Here is a 21,665-nt window from a genome sequence, read left to right on the forward strand (position 1 = left end):
TTTATTACTCAGAAGAGCTGGGAAATCTGGCCAATTGTTGCCCTATGTGGCTTGAATGACAGTTGTTAAGTTGAAAAAGGGACAGTGTGATGGGAATGCCACTTTAAATCTCAATTACCTCCTCCACTCCAATCAGCTTGGTGGAGCTTTAATGAAGTGCAATTCTCTGTCCTTTTCCTCATACTTCTATCTCTAGAATAAGCCTCACATTCAAGTTTGACAGCAGTACAATCAGTTTTCCATTCATCACTGGCCCTGTTTTAACCCTGCTGAAAAAGGGCCTAATGTACGTGGCAGTGATGGCAATTAGGCAGAAAAGTAATATTAGAAACAGACAAAAGCCTGAGTCTTTTAGCATTACAGGTGTTTTTTTTTTCCTTTTTTTTTTTTTTTTTTAGCCTGTTCTAGACATAAAGGAATAGGCAGTGTTGTTAAGTTCCCTTCTTCAGTCTTCTCTTAAGCTGAAAGTCCAACGATTTCAAGATTCAATTAATTAGAGACATGGAGAGCCAAAGAACAAGGTAAAAGCTAAGTTCTTTCTAACTGAAGACACACTTAGTAATTGGCCCCTTATTAAAATGGATATCTTCTGGGTGTATGTTTAATAAGGTTGATAAAAACTCGTCATTTCCTCATTAGGATAGCACATGAATACACTCTGAATGTAGAAAAGAAATCTTAAAGAGAACAAACAGGAAAATATCAATCTGTTCAATATAGGAATGTAAAACATAAAAATTGAAAAGCTTGAGAACTAGAACTTTTCAGAGATGGGGGATATTAAATGCATTGTGCGTGTGTGTGTGTGTATGTGAAAGAATGAGTGTGTAAGCTGAGATTTTTTTTTAAAAAACGAGTCTTGGCTCTTCAGTCAGTTTACCTTGGGGTGCAAAATATTTAAGCATTTGAGTTTATAACCTGGATCAATGATATTTTTTTAAACCATAAAGGTGGGTGACACATTTAAATGGCTTTCTCATATGAAAACAAATGCAAGCTTTGAAAATCTATACATTTGTGTCTGTATACATGAGAATCCATGTAATAATCATGCCTGTATTTTTGCACAGAAAAGTCACATATATGTGTTTAGGTAAACACATGTATTGTTTTATCTAATTATATTTGTAAATATGTCCATACTAGAGTATGAATTCTTAGAAAAGATAAAATTTCGTAGATTTTTGTGCATTCATTTAATTGTTGTATATGTTTTCATAACGGTTCTTTTTATGCCAATTTTTAAAAATGTCAGCCAGGTTGGGGTGTTTTTTTGTTTTGTTTTGTTTGATAGATTCCACAGGAACATGTGGCATCGGTGTAAGGATCTTGTTTAAGAGAATGGAGGGTTGGAGGAAAAAAAAAAACAGATGCAGCAATTAGGCGGCTCTTACTGCTCATTGGGGAGGTGACACAAGTGGGTGATAGTGGCTTTCACCTCTCACACTCCCTTCTCTCCTGCCTGATTCCTAGAACAATCCCTGTCAGAAACACTCTTTGAAAAAGGCTGCATTAGACAATGGCTCTTCACCCTTATTTTACGCTTTAAGTAGTGGAGCAGAATGCTGTAAGGGGCTGAAAACAAGGCGTAATCTGAGAAAGACGCGCAGGCATTGTTATAACTGTGAAAACCAGAAGAGCCCCTTTCAGAGCCGCGACTGAAAGTGCTCGGAAGACCTTTAGTCCTTTGCACTCTCCCAATCACCAATTAGACAAACATTAACATCAATTAAGCTGTTATACGGCACAGGTTCCATATAATTACCTTAATGGGTTGACGCTTTCTTTAGCAGCAATTTCTTAAACAAACTTCATCTTTTGTGCAACAGGCTAAGAAAATTTTCAGCAGGGAGCATTTCCTTTTGTCAAGTTTTCTAAAGAGACAGCTGAATTGTTCTATTTAACAACAAACACCTTCACTAAGGACCCTCGTCTTGTCCTCGTTCCCACCACATTTGACTACTAGGCTCAAAGCTTATTAACCATCAGAGACAAAAAACGGACCGGCCAGGGGAGCCCAGACACATGCAGGGCGGGCAGTACACAAAGGACCAGTGAGTCTGGCACCGGTTTGCAAGCAGACCCTTGGAGAAAGCACCAATTGAATTAGTTGCCTATTTAGTATCCAAAGCGCCAGATCCGTCCTTACCAAAAGCACAAAGAAAATGAAATAGAAAAACAGGATCTTGCTCATAAAACAAGACAAATCTGTCTAATTTATTTTGTACCAGTAAGTGCTAATTAAATGCAAGCTACTCAGATTCTTCCTGTTCCTGCCTCACCTAATTCGCTTAGAATCACGACAATGCCAGTCTGATTTTTCCCCCTGTTTAACAAACATTCATTTGAAATGTACTCAAATACAGCTATAAAAATACAACCCTTATATCACTTCTATTTTTATTTTATATAAAGTCCATGTGTTTTTACTCTGTTGTGAAATTATTTGGGGGGAGGGAAAAAGCTCTTGGCAGAAACAAGTCCTTAAACTATCCTTGTGCATCGTAAGGAATAAACAACTTGAGATGCATATAATGAACTATAATTGTTTCTCCCCCCACCCCCCAGGGTTGGAATAATGTATGTAACCAAATTTCACAGCAATTCATGAAAAGTCAGAAGTGTATCTCTTCAATCTACAGTTTTAAAAGCAGACCATGGTAAAAAAAAAAAAAACAAAAAAACCTAACTATATACACACACACACACACACACACACACACACACACACACACTAAATACTTAAACCAAAATCTTTAAAATGCTTTTCCTTACCCCCACCCTCCCCCCACCCCCATCTCTCTCTTTTTTTTTCTGTCTTTCTTTCACATTCCTACCGCTCATTTTCACATACCTGACTATAACAATATCCTCCCAGTAGGCAGTTCATTTTACATCTTTAAGGTCAGGGCTTGGGCTCCAAAGACAAGTGTTTGTTCCTTTTAGTCATGCCCTTGTAAACTCCCAACACCTCTTTGGGTCAAAAGCTCAAGGCCACAAAATTAGAAGATGACGATGAATTTATGTTTAGATTTGTAACCTCAGGCCACTGTTGCCCATAATTGTTCTCTAGTGTATTGCCAAGAATTAACATTTGAAAAAGACATGCCAGAGATCAATTTATCTACAATATCTAATCTGTAATATATCTACTGAAGAGCTTTATAATCATAAAATTAAGTTTACCCTTTCTTAAACTTCTGCCTTTGTAAACTTAATATATGTGGTGATGTTCTCCATTCCAATGTTTGTCTGTAATTTATTAGAAATGATATTTTTTTACTCAGTTTCTAATTTTCGTTCACATTGATTTGGTTAAAATATGTATTTTGAGGCTTCCTGGATTGCTACCTTGGTGCCTTATGACATCACTTTAAATACAAAATTGTTTTACTCCTATTTTCTTCATTGGTTATTGCCGTCTGCTCTAGCACAAATACAGCTACAAACTGGGACGTCACAAATAAATGTGGGAAGCCCAAGTAAAAAGTTTCCATCACGGAATTTTCTCAGACTGGAGTTCAGCCACTGATGATACAGTAGGAACATGTAAGATTATATTAGGAGAGGCCTGAAAAGAGATTATGGTAGATATCCTTATAACATTTACTTTATAATTAAAGAAGCATAAAATCTTTAAAAAAATCTATTTCTTTGTAAAGCACCACCTGAGAATTATACAAATTTGTATCCTTCTTAGAACTTTTACATATGACAAATATAATTGGGTGTAATAAGGAGGGACAGGATGCCAGGTGGCAAAGTCACCTCTGTAACCACAAAGAAAATGTGTGCAGAAACTGAGGTACCTTCTCCTAATTTCTAGTATTAGGGATGAATCTGTGATGTATAAATGGATTTTTTTCCATTCAACATATGAGGCAAAGATCTGAATAAAGTAAATTTTCACTTTTTTGACACCCGTATCAAGCTGAAGACACCTCAATCAACTGTTGGATGGATTTGGCATAATTATTGATACACTTTGCAGGATTTTAAGAGTGAGGGTTCAGTGCTCACATACTGCATTTGAAACTAACACAACTTATCAAGTAGAGTTCTGACATGTGTGACTCTTAGTATCATTTTGGAAGTAAAATAACCTGTCAGATTTTAAATGTGTTAACAACTGGATGGTTAAGTGGCAGGGACACGAAGAGAGGACGTGGGCTTGGTTTGAGATTTTGTTCTGGAGTAGAGTCACTGACTGCCAGCCTGGAAGTAATCACAAAAGTTTTCCCCCAAGGGTTCTGAACAAAAATTCTATAGCAGAATAAATAAACTACTACATAGATTATCTTAATTAGCATCTGCAATCTTCCTTACAATAGCCATTTATTGATGTCTTTCCAAATACATTAGAAGTGGCAGAGGATTTATTTCGCCTTTGAAAAGTACTTATAACCATTCACTCATTCAACAAATATTTAAGTTTCTCCTATGTGCCAGGCATTCTTTTCTAAGTACATTATCAAAGTCAAATAGTACAAAATGCCTAACATCCTATTATTGGAGATGTCTTAACTTGAAAGGGATTAAAGCAACTTATATAGAACATGTAGACCAAGAAAATCTACTTCCTCAGACTTTGTGCAACTTTCCTGATTAATTTATGTCTGGGGCCTGACACATAGTAGATGCCTCAAATATGGTGCTCTGCTAATCTCCCCATGCTCCAACTCCAGTTGATTTTTTGTGTGTGCGAAACTATCTAGCAGAAAGAAATCCTCTGACCACGGCCATCATTCATTTGCATTAGTCTCATTGCCATCTATGACAGTGATTTATTTTAAGGGGCTGTAATACATTTTTTTGTTTGATTTCAAAATATGTTTTCCTTATTCCATCACTCACATTCCTTCTGGAAAAAAGTGGGAGGGCAGTGTATATGGGGTAGGGTAGGTGGGCGGTATTGAGAGATGGCTCAGCATTTATTTTTGAAGTTAGAGCTTAAATGATTTGCGTATGTGTGTGTGTTATACTTCAGAATGAATTGGAGTCTCCCAAGATGAGAGTTAGAGATTGTGGCTCTTCAAGGAAAAAAAAGTAACCTAGGCTAGAAACTATTTCCCCTTTAAGAACAGGGAGTCAGTCAGCACCCATATTGCTGAGCATCTATGGTTCTGAGCAATGCTCTGGTACCACTGGAACTACGGCAGAAATAGGGAAGTACTCAAAAGAGATACAAGTGAGATTGAAAATTTCTTCTGAAGGAATTCAGAACCCAGGGTCTGGACTGCCATTGCATGTTTATTTCCTATCTCTTGACAATTTCCTGCTTCTTGAGGAAATTTTGGCCATCCATTTATGCTGAAAGTTGGTGTTTAAGTCCCTTTTCAACCATGAAGAACCATGATATCCGTGATTCATAGTCACTTAAAAAAATAGATGACAATCATTACATGCAGTTTATCTAAAAGGAAATAAGGCCTGGAAACATTAACCTAAGAGCAGAAAATAATTTCATGCCAAAATTGATGCCCTTGACTTCTACTAAATTTCAATCAATATATCTGTATCTATGTTTAGATCTATATCCATTTAGATGATCTCTCTTTTGTCTATCTATCCTGGATTATTATAATAAAAATGTACCTTCTATTAAAGTTAATACATGAAAAATGTACTCTCGATTAAACATAATGGTAGACTGTAATCATTAAGTAAGTGGTATATCCACACACATACACTGACAAATACAAAGAAGTAGGCTTACTGCTGAGATATTTGGAAATGCTAATATATTTCTAGTACTTCAAATATTCTAAATATACATAGATATAAAGGAGCAAACCCTTAGAACCCCAGGGAGGGAGGTAAGCATTTTTATTCAAAATGTTGAGGATAAAATGAGAAGGCAAAGCCTGCAGTAAACACATAAATAAATATCTTCTTTGAAATTCGTTCCCCACAGTATTTCATAGTTCCCATTAGTGAAAGGAAGGTTCTTATTGCAAAGGGTATTTTTTAAAGCTACTTACACGTGCACCTCATTTTTATGATCCCTGAATCAGATACATTTTATAAACCTTTCACCTTTACCCAAGCTCTTCTGTAAGAGCTATACTGTGTAAAGAGGGACCCTCAGTATATTAGATGTGGAAAGTACTTTGTGTTTAACCTAATTCTTCCATGTTTCCAATTGTGTTCCTCTTTCTATTTGGAGTAAGAATGCAATGAAAACCTGGGGAATCATTTTTTTTAATACATCAAAATTGTGCTTCATCTTTCTAATGTAATATTTAAAACCCAAACACTATTGAAATCAATTTATCAACAATCAATCCTGGATGTTTTTGTGCTTTCTTTCCAAAATGCAAACATGTTTCTGCTCTCAGATGGAGTATTGCGAATGTGCCAAGTACTCTTTCATCCTTATGAAACTAAAAAAAAAAAAAAAAAAGTCTTCATGGCCCAGTTCTTAAAGATCCTATATAATGTTGGGCTTTTGGATGTTGGCGGGGGCAGGTGGTCAGGAAAGTTCACCTGATTTATTGGCTTCCCATTTAGTTAACTTGGTATGGCCTAAATTCCTCAGAGTTTCTAAAGCTACCCTGTCGTGTGTGATCTTTTTAATGGTTCAGCCTGGTTAACAAACACTGTTTCCGTATTGTGCATCCCTGTCTATAGCAGAGGCCAAAGGCTTTCATTCAAACTCTGGAAAGTTTCCTACTCATTTGCAGGTGGTGGTGTAAACAGGGAAGAAGATTAGGGGTGTGTCATGGGCCGTGTCATGCCCCAGTGCCCCTCCTTCTCTCTTTATGGCAAAGGAGTGACAAGAGAAGACTAGGAGACTTGAGGGTTCGTGCAAGAGAATGTGGACCAGGGTGGTATGAGTAGGGAAGATGAAACAGTAATGGACAAAGTGAAATGAGGGAATATTGGAAAATTAGGTAAGAAAAATAGGCACAACCAAAAGGGCCCCTGGAGCCTCTGTATACACAGCTTGTTCATTTTGCTTTTGACAAGGCGTTATGAAAAATACGCATTAGGTCAATTAGAGGCATACCAAATTTTAAAAAGGAAAGAAAGAGGGTGAAATACTTTTCTCCTTTATAACCCCCTGCCCTTATTATTTTGGTACAATGCCTCAGAAAAGGATTATGACACAGTGGCCTTGCTTTTTATAAATGTATCATCTTTTCTTACATAAATATTAACTACATTGGGGTTTTTTTGTGTCACACAATTAGCAAATTAGTCGGTTACTAAGAGTATTCATCTAGGTTTTGTAACACTTTCCCCACCTTAATTTTAGAATATTACATGCCACGGGGAAAAATTGCCTTCTTTTTTATTGCACTCATTGAAATCCCTTCTCTTAATGCTAGACTCTGGAGTTATAGTGGCATTTAGTTCTGTCATCAGAATATCAGCACTTTGAATGGAATTTTGAAAATTACAAAGACTGCGAGGGCATTATAGCAGAATCCATCATTCTCTCTATACGATAAATGCACTCTCACTTTGAAGCCTATGCATTTCCTTTAATATAGTCCCCCTTTCAGTTCAATTGATTGCATTTATTACAAGTGTGAGACAGAAATTAGAAACTTCCTTGAAGGTTTCAGATCTTTTGTGCACGATATCTGTGAGAAAGAGAAGGATTTTTTTTCTGTTAAAGAACCTCATAAATATATGAGATTTAGTGAATTGAGCTTATATTCTAATTAAAACAAACAGTTCATCTGTACTTATGTGGACAAGAATGAAATACAATATCCATGTCCAAGAGAATCCAGAAGTATAATTGAGGGCTTTTAATACCATGTTTAAAGTATCCTAATTCTAATATGGTATACTTCCAAAATGCAGTATTCCAAGCGTGACATTCAGATAGGCCCAGATGCTGTATTATAATTCTCTGGTACAGTCGTGTTGAAGATTTGCCAAAGGACTGTCTGTAGACTTTGACCAGTGAATCTTGGGTTATTTGAAGTTGAGGTAGAGGCCATTTTATTTTAGTCCATTTCTTCTAGACTTTCATGATTTGCCTATTGGAAAAAAGTATCAATTCTTCAGCAAATCCAAGAGCTCCGCCAGAGGGAATCAATCTTCTATTACTAGCGGCTAGGGGGTGCTCAAGAGAAGCCCTGTATGCCATTCCTGGAGAGCTGGAGGATGACTTGAACACAGTCTGTAGTGTTTTGTTCGTTGCATCTGTTAATAGAGTTGTACAGTGTAATGTCATTTTTTGAGTTGAATATTCAGCACCTGGAATCACCCTGCATTGGTAATGAGACCTTGAATAAGGACCTTCTCTTAGAGAGGAGCTGGCACTGTAGAAAATAGTCTTAGAAGTTCATGCATTTCCATCTGTTTCTCCAAACATGGGTGGTTCTTTACTTGTCAAGTTATTAATCCTCTACTTAATATCACACTCAAACCGAAACCTAATTATATGAGTCCAGAACCACAGCATAATATTATGAAGACAAGTGCATATAATATTTAAAGTCCCAGTGGTAGTTTTAAAGGTTTATGTAACTTGGAATCACCATTTTGAATATTATTGGTAAAATTATGAAAAGCAGTTCTAGGATCAAAACACAATGGCATGTTAATTTCATAGTAAAATGTGATCCTGCAACTGTAATTAATATTATCCATCTCAATAGCTGTGGGTCATTATATAGTTTAATTCAATTATTCTTGATTAAATAGAGTTAAGCTATTGTAGGTATCGGTTAACATAATTTATGGCAATTTACAGTGGATAGATTTATTAAAGATATATAGTGAGAAATATTTCACATATATTTATACTAGCTTAGTTTTAGAATCTAAAGATCATAATCTGCTCTGCTCTGGCAGCACATACACATACACACGCACGCACCCTGTGGTTAGTTTATTTCTTGCTACTTTTACAATCAGTTACTGCTTTGGTGAAAGCCTAAAGCTTAATCCATTAAGAGCCATTCAGAACAAAACAAACAAACAAAGCTTTAACCACTTCAGTGACAACAGTGCAGAACCAACAAGCAGCTTTCTTAGAAAATCCTTGCCATTTTAGGATCAATAGCCTCACACAGGATGCTCCTAAGTGATGAAAGCTAGAACATTTGTGCTGCTAGGTTTTGGAGAATAAAACAAAACACAAAAGTGTCTGGGAAAGATAATTTGATAATTTTAGTTTGGAAATACCCATGTAGTCCAGAGGGCTGGCTGACTTAAGTCCTATCAGCACTCATGAAACAAACTAAACCTCAGTTTGGGCTGAAATCTTTACTTATGTGTCTTGAGAGTAGAAACTGTTAAAATATCTTTTAGTCTTTCTCCAAGTTCTGCTACTTACAGCTTTATTATTACTACTTCTAATTAGTGTAAGTGAATATCCATCTATCCATCCATCCATCTATTTCTTTGAAAACAAATCTGATCTAATATCTTTACATTAACATATTTAGAAGAATGTTATAGCCTACTAAATTCAAAGCTATAGTTTAACAATAAAACTAACATACATTCATATATGAGAGGAGCAAAAACAAACATTTTTTCCCCCACAAGATTAAAAGCCTGATCATTTCCTTTTAGAATTATTCCATTGTATATTATCCTTTGTGAAAAACCCATTAGCTTCTTTTATACATCCTTGAGTCTTAAATAATACACCAGTGCTGCAGAATATGTTTCATGGAAAAAAAAATCTGTCATTCCATAGAATAAAAAAAGGCCTCCTACATCTTTTGTATTCATCACATTATCCTTTTCAGTTTCACAAAACAATCCTAAGTACTGTATCTCCAGTAGTTATAGTTTTTAAAATGCCTTTACGTTTATAGTTAATTATAAACTCAGTAATGAAAAAGGAGTCTTATTTATTATTTATCTCAAAATGTCAGCTGGTTAGACTTTACCCACAAATTATCTGGAGGCATTAAATTATATACCTTCATAGGTAGTCAACAGACACTGTTGGGATTTCCTGCAGTATGTTTACAAGCTAATTTGTTTACGGAATATTGTCTACTCGCTTACATTGCTGCCTTTTTTTTTTTAAAGCAGATCCTCACTGAAGAAATAGACTTGATATTAGAAACTTATAAAAGAAATCTAAAAAGATGTAAAAAAATAAGCATCAAATCAAAAGCAGAATAATCTCTTTGCTGAAATGTTATCAAATAACATTGACCATCAACATTTTACAGACTAAAGAAATAAATTACCCTGCAATACCATTAAAATGCATGATTTTTCTGTGTGTCAGGAATGCTGTGCAGTTTTGTCTGGATTCATTAAGGCTCTCACTGCCTAAGTGCGTTGCCAACCGGGATGTGGGTGGCTGTAATGGCAGCCTGTAGGTTTGTATGGAAAACAAGTATGGCACTGTGAAAAAAAAAATCCTTCTCTCACCCTCAGATACCTGTACGGAGAGCTCCGGAGGCATTTCCATAGGCTCATTGTCAAGTAAATGTTAAAGCCCCCATTCACTGGGAAGCAAAGGTAAGTCTGAAAAATGGATTGAGGGAAGTGGAAAGGGGGTGTCGGTGGGGGTGAAATCACCTAGCATTGAAGCAGCCTAACCAAGTGACAGACACGTAGACAACTCTGATGCTGCCAGAACAACACTCTGCACAGCCCACCAGCAAGCAATTTGTCACAGCGACAAGAATATCCTCCGCAATTTGGCATCAGGGTCCTTGGACAGCCAACTGTGCCTGTACAGCACGAGACGTGCTATTCGGCAACAGGGAAGATGGGAACCAAGGTTCTCGTTATTATGTCCTAATGTGTTATTTTATGAAAAACATATCTTTTGTCATGATCAACATAGAGATAGAACAGTAGTAATTGATAATAACTGGGGTAAATTAAGACAACAAATTGGGAAAAGTGTGTTCTGGTATGTTTTTGAGGTACCCTGTGTAGTGAGAAGATTTCAGGATGTTTGCTTGATTGGTCTGGTATTTTATGGCATACTCCCACAGTGTTTCATAGAAATAATGAGTCCATAGGTGCAAGAATGAACTGGCAAGATTTTTGGTAGTAAACCATTTGCTTTTAGCAGAACATACTCTTTGCTTTTAGCATTTATGTGTTTGTATATGGCGTGTTGATTAATATGTCGCTGAGTGCAAATCCTTTCTTGCTGGTATGATTTGAAATAGGACAAAGAATTCAAGGTAAGTTGGGTTATAAATGTGCAAAGGAAAGACCCTTTACTCTTTACATTGCTACCCTGGTAATCTATTATAAAAGTGCAGTAAAGGAGAGAAGCCAGGGGCATAGGATAAAGGTATCTGATAAATAAGCAAGTAGTGTTCCCCTTGCCAATTACTTGGCATCTTACTTTGTAATTAATGCCACAGTAATGAAAAAAAGTGGTAGGCACAAAGATTGGGCCTTTTGTGCATTCTATACAGAACCAAACACTCATAAAAATCTAGCTCAAAGCTAGCCTAGTTTGGCTCTCTCCACAATCAAAACTTACTAGAGAATTAGAACAGTCCCATAGGGTGTGTGTGTGTGTGTGTATGTGTTGTGATGTATTATATAAGAGTGACATCAGGCAATTGTTGTATTGCTGTCTCCATTACACAGACAAGGGTGTCCTTCATTCCCTAGACATGATGGAAACTTGTACCCATTCTGCCAGGATCTAACATCATGGTATCTATTATGTCGTTCACTAGTTGTCCTGTGAAACAGTTAACTGCTGCTTAAGTGGCTATGATAACTGCCTTGCAATGCCTGGTGAATTTCCCAGTGGCTTGTATATTTGTGCTCTATGGGAACCAGGAAATACTAAAACTACTAAAAGTTAAATAATAGTGAAAGTGTTAACACTAATAGTCATTTTTAAGAAACAGGAAAGAATATTATTTAGGCAATTTTGATATCATTTGAAATACAGTACAAGTTTCAAAAATATCCAGCTAATATAGCATTATTCTTTAAACATATATTTCCTCTAGCTAGCCACATAAACTGGATAGTAAAGGACGGTTTGTGGTTGTGGAGGTTGAAGAAAGAGTTGTTTAATTGTGAGACTTGGAAATGGTGTTAGGGGTGGAGTATGTTGACTAGCTGCGTTTGCCCATGGTTAAATGAAAAGGCCCAAGATTTATATCCTTTTAGGGGTACGGTACAAAGAAAGGGGAGAACAGAGTGGCATGTGAAGAGAGAATGTTCGAGGCTAGAGGGTACAAAATACAGTGGAGACCGTAAAGAAAACTAACCCCTACTTTTCTAAGCTTTGCGTGGGGTGTTTTCTTTGCAACTCCCATTAACGTCAATGGGAACCACGCAGCTAAAACCCTGTGTAACTCTTTGACAATTTACTTCCTAGTGTCTGAAAAAGAGTACTACCTACTAAGGGCAATTTATTCATTTTAGTTTGTGCCTCTCATACAAAGATGAATTTGATAGCACATAGCAGGAGGAAAAGAGAGACTGCATTTAAGATTTTGTTATTGCAAAAGAAATCATCATTGAAAAATGTCGCCTAAACTCTCACCTTGTTTAGTAACAACAATAAACAGAGAAAAGCAATCCAGTGAAAGAATATGAAAAGAAGTATGAACTTGATTACAGGAAAAATGGTGATCGTTAGTATGAGGTTTTTTTTTTTTTTTTTCCCTTTAAACTCTCAAGCTCTGAACACAATCGCAGGATAATAAGAATAGAGGACAATTCTTAAGACACCAAATTGAAGCTCTTGATTACTTGCTTTTTCCCATGCACCTCAAATTGTGCATATGTAAATATAGCTATGATATCCTTCCAAAATCTTTAATAATACAAATATAGTAAAGGGGGGTTACATAGGGTTCTTGTTATAAGTAGTAGAAATATAGAAAAAAAGATATGTATCCTGCTGTAAGCAATAACTGAATAAATACACTGTATACTCTATATAATATTTTTAAGAGCTATAGAAAGTGCATGTTAAAAAAATGCGTGTTATTTGTAATCTCTTTCATGAACTTTGAAGTCAGAAAACTAACATTAGCTTTAAAAGTATTTTTATTACAGGCTGTATATTTCTTTACCCCAAAATGAAGTGTCTATTTAGGTTCTCTACGGCTTTACTGATATAATTCTTATAACTGCGCAACCATATAATAAGCTTATGAGGGCTGAAGATACGGCTCCTGTGTTTTTCTGAGTCCCTTCTCTGTGATTTGTTTTGTGACTTATCCTTTGGAGGGTGAAGAAGTAAGACCCTACATGGCTCTGCTTTTTAGTGCATGGAGCAGAGACACATCTATTAACAACTGCCTAGGCAAGTTGATTACTGGGCAATATGATTTCTCAGTTTTTACATGTAAATGAGTGCTTCTCGCCATGGACCTAGCTTGTGCTTCAATTTAGGTAAGCATACTGCTGCAGCAGCTTTGAAACCATTTCTCTCTGATTGTACCAATTATCAGATCCTGAACTTTACCATCAGGAAAAGACGAAGCTCCACATTTATGAATGCCTGGCTTTTGAGAATTAGAATAATTATGTCACCAAACCTACCACTGTTTTTCAGATAGAGGTCTCAATAATTTTGTAAAAGTAAAAACCTTTCTGAAAGCACACTGATAATTTTTATGGCAGAAATAATACATAGGGGTGAATACATAGGGTGATTCGATAGGTGAGAACATTTGAGATATTTTACTTGAACTGAATTTAGATGTGTTTCTGAGCTTAGTCTTTGATTATAAATTTCATGTTGGGTTTTGACTGTGTGAGAACTTCTGAAATCTGATTTTTTTGGAGGAGGGGGTTGAGAATTCACAAAATAATGAAAATCATGTGCTGTTATTAAAGTAGATTATAGTAGTAGTATAAAATCATAAAGTGATATATTTAAGACCTTAAAATTCTCTAAGTTTTATTCTAAGGCTCACAGCTGTTTCTTACCTCCCAGGCCATTCATTGTTTGTGACCAGATCACATATCCTTAACCAAATACACATTAAAAGATTTCTGTTCACAAATTAAACCTGAATTGAATTTAGCACATAAAGCTCTTTAGTTATCTGCTGGGTGTTTTCCATTTTTTCTTCTTACAGTATTTTTATAACCAGCAAGAATAAGTTAATATCTGTATTTATTGCAAAAAAAAAGTTAGATATGGCAGTGGCAGTGTCATTCACAATGTTACAGAAACTTGTTTTCCTCTGTTATAGTGCCATTGTTTCATTTTCAGCAAGAAACTGAATAATCTTAACACATTTCATAGAATCAAAGATTTACAGGATTATATATTCTAGATCTCTTATTTTAGGAAATATCTTTGCCATGATCTGAATGAATTAGATATTTTAACTAATTAAATTCTAAAATTAATCTCTGTTTATTTCAGACTTGTTTTGCTGGGAATTTACTATAAATCAATGTTTTCTAGCACTGACGTTTATGACATCTTTCAATATCCACTTTTTTTCTCTCCCTCCACATGGTTAAGAAATTATTATGACTTTGACATGACATCTATGCAGTCATTTTGTAGTATATGCAGTTGGGGAAGACATACAGAAATAATATATTTTCCCTTGCAAGATCTCAAAATCACATATTTAGTTTGCAGTGCACGTGAGCGCATGCACACACAGACACACACAGACACACACACACACAGACACACACACACACACACACACACACACACACACTGCATTTCTTTTAGCTCCATGAGCACATTTTGAACATATTTGCTCTGCAACATTTTCCCATTCCCAAGAATGGTGTTTCATGGACTGATTTTATCACCTATACAAGAGAATTGTACAAAGGTTCTCACTAAGAAACCAGATAAATGTATAGTCAAATTAATGAATAATTATATTCTTAAAGAGCGGTTCATATATACATTCCTTTCTTTATTGTGACCACAATTTTCCCCTGTATCTCTATTTATCTACACTTCTTCAAATATGACACTTGAATAGCCTTCTACAACTAAAATCTATTTGGAAAGCTGAAGTGTGGAGGAAGGTAATTTGGGGGTGAAAGCATGGTACTGTTAACGATGTGATTCTCTGGCTCCAGAGATCTTTGGGATTTTCAAAATGGTAAATTTCTGATGCTCCACTTCAAAGATTTGAGGCCTGACTTCTTTGCTACATCTAAGAAAAGGAAGCCACTGTACAATAGCCTGAGTAGTCTGGAGCAAAAGGTCACCCAATATTATATGTTCTTGTTTGGGATGAAAGCATGGATAGGAAATCCTCCCAAGCAATGTTAAGTTGTCTGCTCTCTCCTTGGTGTGTGTGTGCACAACTTCTTTAACATTAAGCTGGTTCAAGCACAGGTACTGAAAAAGAAAGACATCTTTTAAGATGAAATGAGATCTGGAAAAATTTTGTAGATAACCTAAAACAGGAGAAAATCTGTATCAAATAGTCGGAACTTCTAAGCTTAAAAGTGATGGCACAGAATGAAAATCATTTTTTTTCCCTAAAACTAAGGCAATGGTTCAGTTGAAATGTAACATAATTTTCATAATTATTTAAGTGCAAAAGCACATAATTGGTTCATTCATGGTCTTTCAAGTGGCAATGTTGGACAATGGAAAAACCAAGATGATATTTCTCTGGTTTTTCAGTATGATGCCATATAAATTTGAGCAAGTCATTTCACTGTTCAGGGCTTACACGGGTACAAAGCAAACAAGATTCAAACACTGGTAGTATAGGAAGAAATGCATGATTATTTTAGATTATTTCTGATACCTGAAGTTTCTATTGTTGTCTGAGCTCCTATGCTATAAAGAATATATTTACTACAATAGTTTCATATACTCATTTGTTCATTCAAAGATATTTACTGAGTATTGACTAAAGGGCATGACCATACTTGCTATCAGTTATTCAGAGACCTCTAAGACAAAGTTCCAAACCTTCACAGTACTCGTAGTCTGATGAATGAAGCAATAAACCAAAATGAACAGCACAGTATAACAAGGGATATGATAAATGCATGGCAGTGCTCCTTTGGGAAGTCAGAGGAGGCACTCCTAACTTTGCCTCAGAGAGAGAAGAAAACTACTTAGAGGAGGAGAACACTGAACTAGATTGATGATGAAAATGGAACTTCTTGCCGATAGACCAAAGATTGCATAGGAGGGCCGAGTTAATTTGTGCTGTTCAGGAGACCCTTGACTTTAAAGCATTCTTTTTTTTTTTTTTTTTGGCTTTAAAACTATACATTATTGTGAAGTCCTGCTACCACCAATTTGTTTTGATACTAGGTTTTCTTTCTTGTCTTCTTTTCTGTTACATAGGAAGGAAAGGAGAAAACAATAACTACTAAATATAAATGTGTAATTAATTGCATGACTACTTTCTACCCATTCATTACCTCTATTTTTTGAGTGGTGTGTGTGTGTACATATGAAAAAGTAAACATGAATAAAGGTTATTATGAGAATTTTATGATATCTTTTGAGATAACAAGAGTGATGTTGGTGTAACAAACCCAAACAGGGAAACCTACACTCAAATTGTTTTAAATATTTGAGAGGATTCTAGGGCTTTCCAAGAGTAGCTAAATATACAGACTTTTTTTTTTTTCCTTTTACTTTCTATTATACAGTGTGTTAGAAGGATTCTCTTTTTAGCAGGTGTGAACAAGGAACAGGTAGCAGGAGAGGTTGGTACATAGAAAGTATTTGAAACAAAATCAGAATGTAATGAGCTAGGTCGGTGATTCTTAAAGTATAATGCGCATAAGAACCACCTGGAGAACTAGTTTAAAAACTGTAGTAGGCCTGGGTTTGGGCTGATGAATTTTCATTTTTTACAAACCCACAGATGATGCTGATGCTACTGGTTGAGGATCACACTTTGAGAACAACTAATGTAGACCAGTGCTTCTCAAATTTAATCTGCATATGAATTACCTGGGGATCTTGTTAAATTGAAGATACTGATTTAGTAGGCCTGGGGTGGGCGGGAGAATTTGCATTTTGAACAAACTCACCGCTGGTCTGTAGACCACACTGTTAAGAAGCAAGGCCTTAGATGATTTCCTGCCTTAAGAGTCCAAGTCATATGACATGGCTTGGTGATTTTCAGAAAATAATAGGATCAAGAAATGATTTCAAGTTAATTTCCAGACCAAATAAGATTGTCTCCTTACCAGCAAAGGCTAATAGAGAATTAATGTTAGTTCTTGTTTATTGTGTGAGTAATTATTACAACCCTACTGAGAGAAACATTTACCAAACTTCTGTTCCCTGTTTAAAATGCCTGCCCTAGTTACTGTGAATGATTAGGTCAAATACAGGTTTCTTCTTTTAAGTAGCTTCTATCACTACCTTGAAACCTTAGAAATTAAATGTTACCCTGAATGGCCGTGTATTAAATGCATTATATTTCTCTGATTCTGATAATTTGTAAGTACAGAAGGTAAAAAAGAATTGGTCTCACATCTCTCCCCCACAAAAAAAAAAAAAAAAAAAAAAAAAAAAAATCATAGAAATAGCACACTATTCATGTTGTGTTATCTAGCCTCCCCCTGCCCCTGTTTAAAAATTTTACTTTGTTAGACAAGTTCTGTTCATATAAAGCAAAAGGTTGAACTAAATTTAGTGAAAGGAATTGGAAAATAGGCTTAATTTTGATCAGGTAACAGTCCCTGGTGGATTATATGGGTCTGGGTTTGAAAGAGCCTTACTGAGAAATGTGTTGGCTGTCTTCAACCTACATTTTCTTGGTAATTGATCATTCTCCATTCCCTCTGTTCCATGTAGACCTTTTAAAAAACAGAGAAATGAAATAATGGTGATGGTATTTGAAGTAGAAATTTCTAATAGAACATTCAAATAAAAATACAAGGAATGGGATCTGTAGTATTTACTTTGGCCAACTTTGGATGATTTTAAGGACCATGGGATGCATACATTTCTGTTCTTCTTATGCCCCTCCCATTCACAAATTTTCAAGTGATATGATACTGTTAAATTCAGTGACTCAACATGTTTTTTATATAGTTAACAGTAAATTTCTCAATTCTCAGTTTGTTTATTTTCCTGGTGAACTGGATCAAATATGGACAACTGATCATGTTAATACAAATATCCAAGCCCTCAGCCAAATAAATGCAAAAATATTTAAAGTATTAATATAATTTTAACATTTGTTTTGCCTGGTGTGTGTGACTTTTAATATTATCATTTCTGAGGATAAATGATTATATTTACAGTAATTATGATTAAGTGCTTTTGTCATTTCTACTCCTTCATCCCATTTCTCAAGGATGTTAATTTCTAATCCACTTACCAAATTGGACTACTTCAAGCAAAAATTTTATTTGCAGGATTTTGACTTTCTTAACACATCATACTTGCATCTTTTGTTAATTATCTAAAAGAAGTTGCAAGCAATATGGTTTTAAAATGTAGATGTTTGGGCTAGAAGAGCAGTGCTTCTTAACCTTTTTGGAAATTCAACCCTTTTTAAAAGTGTGGCTCCTATTCACAGAAAATGCTCATGAAGCACATTGAAGAAAATTTTGCATACAACATAGTGCATATTCATTGACCTTTTGAAGGAAGATTAACAACTCTGATCTTGATAATTGCGGTGAAGTTAACCAAAATGCCATCTTTTTTTTTTTCTTTTCTTACATAGACATTGAAACCAGATGGATCAATAGACTGTTTTTCTAAAAACATCATTTTGTTTTTATGGTGTAAACCTTGTCTTACAAATAAGCCTTTATCCTGATTTGTAACATAGAAGCAAGTGGACATCTGGCTTCTGTGGAAAATATGATTCACTCATTTGCATTTTAAAATTCCATTCATTCCATTTTTAAATTGTTCACTTGTCCTCTTTGCTCTTTCTAAAAGCAACACTTCTCAACTCTCTTCAATTTCAAATACCCACAGAGTTTATGTTATTTATAATTCAGAATGTTATCCCTTTAACATTAAATGAAAATCAATATTCAAGGTCCACAGTATGAGGAAACACACAATATCTAGGTAAGTGAGAAGTCACTTGAAAACCAACAAGGAATTTGGGTGTCAAAAATCAATTTATCCCTATTCCTTTATATCGGTCTTGAATGACTTTGAAATAACTTTTCAAATGAAAAAAATTCAGGATCAAAATACTAATAAATAATTTATTCTTCATGTCAGTTATAATATCTCTTCATTGCTATGTAAAGCTGTTTCTATCACTAATGAGATGTAAAAACAATTCTGAGATGAAAGACTATAATGCTGTTTGGTTGCTCATGAATATTATTTACAGCAATAGTTTTTATGAGTAAAGACTAAAAGTATAAGAACTTGAAACCTGGAAGATTTCTTCATTCTTAGTCCTTTCTCTTTATAGTGGCAAATCCAGAATCTAATCATTTTCACAAAATTGAACTCTCATGATAACCAAGAGCAGAATAATTTGGATGTTCCATTCCAATTTTAAGTAAGACTTCTCATGAGCATTTTATTCATCATCTTAAAATAATAGGCCTGTGTGGAATGCTAATATTTCCAAAGGATAGTTCTGAATATATAGTTAAATTTAATCTCTTTTAATATTTCCTTATAACCAACTAGTTGTATCCTGGAAAAATCTGAGTGTGTGTTTGTGTGTGTGTATACATAAAAAGATTTTCCTTCAGTTGAGTGGAATAGCTGATAGGTCTAAAACTAGATGTGAGAAATAGGGATAACAATGATAGGCAAAGGTCAAAGGATGACAGAAATCAGTTCATCATCTTCAACTGAATTTTGGACCTGATTCTCAAAGTATGACAGAAGATATTGCTTTTCCCAGAATATAATCACATGAGGTTTAAAGAGATTTACTTAGGGAACATATATCATGGACAGTAGAGAGTTACACATGGGAAACTGGAACCAAGAAGACCAGGTGGTAGAAGTTCACAAGCCCTGAGCTTGCATGCTCTCATAATTCATGTCTCACTACTGATGTTCTTTGCTAATATCTTACAATTTAGAAAATACCTGGAAGAACAAAATGGACTAGAAATTAGGAGAAGTGAATTTGCTTAAATTTTCCAACCTAGATTTCATAACAGGTATGGTCTTGAACTAAATTACATTTCCATTCAGGGTTTGGTGTCTATAATTGGGGGCAATGAATGATTGTTTTAATGATTTGGTCTGTAGACCAAATGAGAGCCCCCTTCTTGAGGTCAAGGCATTATAAACTCTTTTGAGACTAGCTAGAGATTTTTAGAAGCTAGAATCATGTAGATCACTCCTATCCCTAACTACACGCTAGAGACGTCAATTCCTAAAGTAACCTGAAACAATCAGATAGACTAAAGTTATCTTAGTGAGGTAAGGCAGATTGGTCCCATCAGTCATTTCAGAAATGTCTCAACTCTTATTCTGAGCAGGATGAGATGTACTATCATCAGGACACCCACCCGATATTTTGAGGCATTGATAATACTTTCAAATACACACACTGCATGGATGGTTCAATAAGGATATAATAATTCTTCAATTCCTTTAGGAACAAGAAGCAGTCTACCTCTCTCTCCCACTGATGCAGCTGTCAGAATTCTGGACCAGGGGATACATCCTCTCTTTTTAAAGGAAACTTAGCTGCCCTTCTGGTGGGAGACAGTAAAGCAATCTAAGGTGTTGAATGCTGATTAGCACATCAGTCAGACTCTCTATCTGATGTAATTAAATGAATTAAAGGAGCCTTGAAAAAATAGTTCTGAAGAGAAGTGTGGACAGCTATCCAAAGCGTTTTGTCTGGAGCAAATATTCATGGGCTTTTCCATTGAAGGAGAGGCTAAAAACTAGTCTCTGAAAATGACTAGAGGATTCTAGTCATGATGATGACTAGAGGAGGAAAATGACTAGAGGAGTCTAGTGTTTGGTAGATTAGGTCAAAGGAGAAATTCGATGTTTGAGTTGGCAGGTCTCAAAACAAGTACTGAATCAATCAGTCCCTCCTTTAGGAAAAATCCAAATGGGTTTGGCTGTGTTTTTGGTTCATTCTGCCTCACCTGTGAGATGGGGTAGTAATATCACCCCCCACTCACTTCATAAGTACGTAGCTAGGACACAAAAAGATAATTACTTCTCAATATAATAACTTTTGAGATTTTAGGGGAAAAAGGTGCAAGCACATAAAAATCTAAGACATAAACATTCTGTTGTGCTTTTTAGTGACTTTCATTTGGAGTTATTATTGTAGAAGTATTTATAAGCTGAATTTCTTAACTTCCCTTTGCCATTAGTGAAATTGAAGACCCAAGTCTCCGGGATGTCAATATTATAAACCCAAAGCTATGGAACAATAACAATATTGGTATAGCAAGTCAGTAATGAACATGAAAAGACAAAGCTGAAACTTTTCTTCTTAAGCTTATTTTCATTACCATGTAATTTTAAAATATTCATTGAAGCAAAAGAATATTAAAATGCACAAATGTAAGTGTACAAATTATTGAATATTTGAACAAAGTGAACACATCCATGTAATCTTCAATGATTTCAAGGAAAAGAACATTATTACCATATAAGAAATTCACCTTTGTCCCATCTTGTTACTTTCCACCAAAAGAAATCACTATCTTGATTCCTATTACCTCCAATTAATTTTATGTTGTTGACTTTTATATAAGTAGTTACATATGGTATGTGTTTTGTTGTACTCATGCTGTGGAACAGTGGTGGTGTAATTGCAGTTCATTTATTTTCATTGCTGTAGAGTATTTCATCA

The 21,665-nt window shown here is 35.3% G+C and overlaps 1 long non-coding RNA gene across 2 annotated transcripts in view; it reads left to right on the forward strand.

The window, feature by feature from the left end:
- The first annotated feature begins 462 nt into the window (after positions 1-462).
- The window catches only part of LOC136793800 (uncharacterized), a 121,530-nt gene continuing 100,327 nt past the window's right edge, over positions 463-21,665 (forward strand). For both annotated transcript variants that reach the window (XR_010839585.1, XR_010839586.1), the window contains exons 1-2: positions 463-521; positions 10,366-10,449. This is a non-coding gene — a long non-coding RNA (uncharacterized lncRNA). The remainder of the gene's footprint in view (positions 522-10,365; positions 10,450-21,665) is intronic.

This window comes from Kogia breviceps, chromosome 3 (assembly GCF_026419965.1).
Source record: "Kogia breviceps isolate mKogBre1 chromosome 3, mKogBre1 haplotype 1, whole genome shotgun sequence".
Taxonomy (NCBI): domain Eukaryota; kingdom Metazoa; phylum Chordata; class Mammalia; order Artiodactyla; family Physeteridae; genus Kogia; species Kogia breviceps.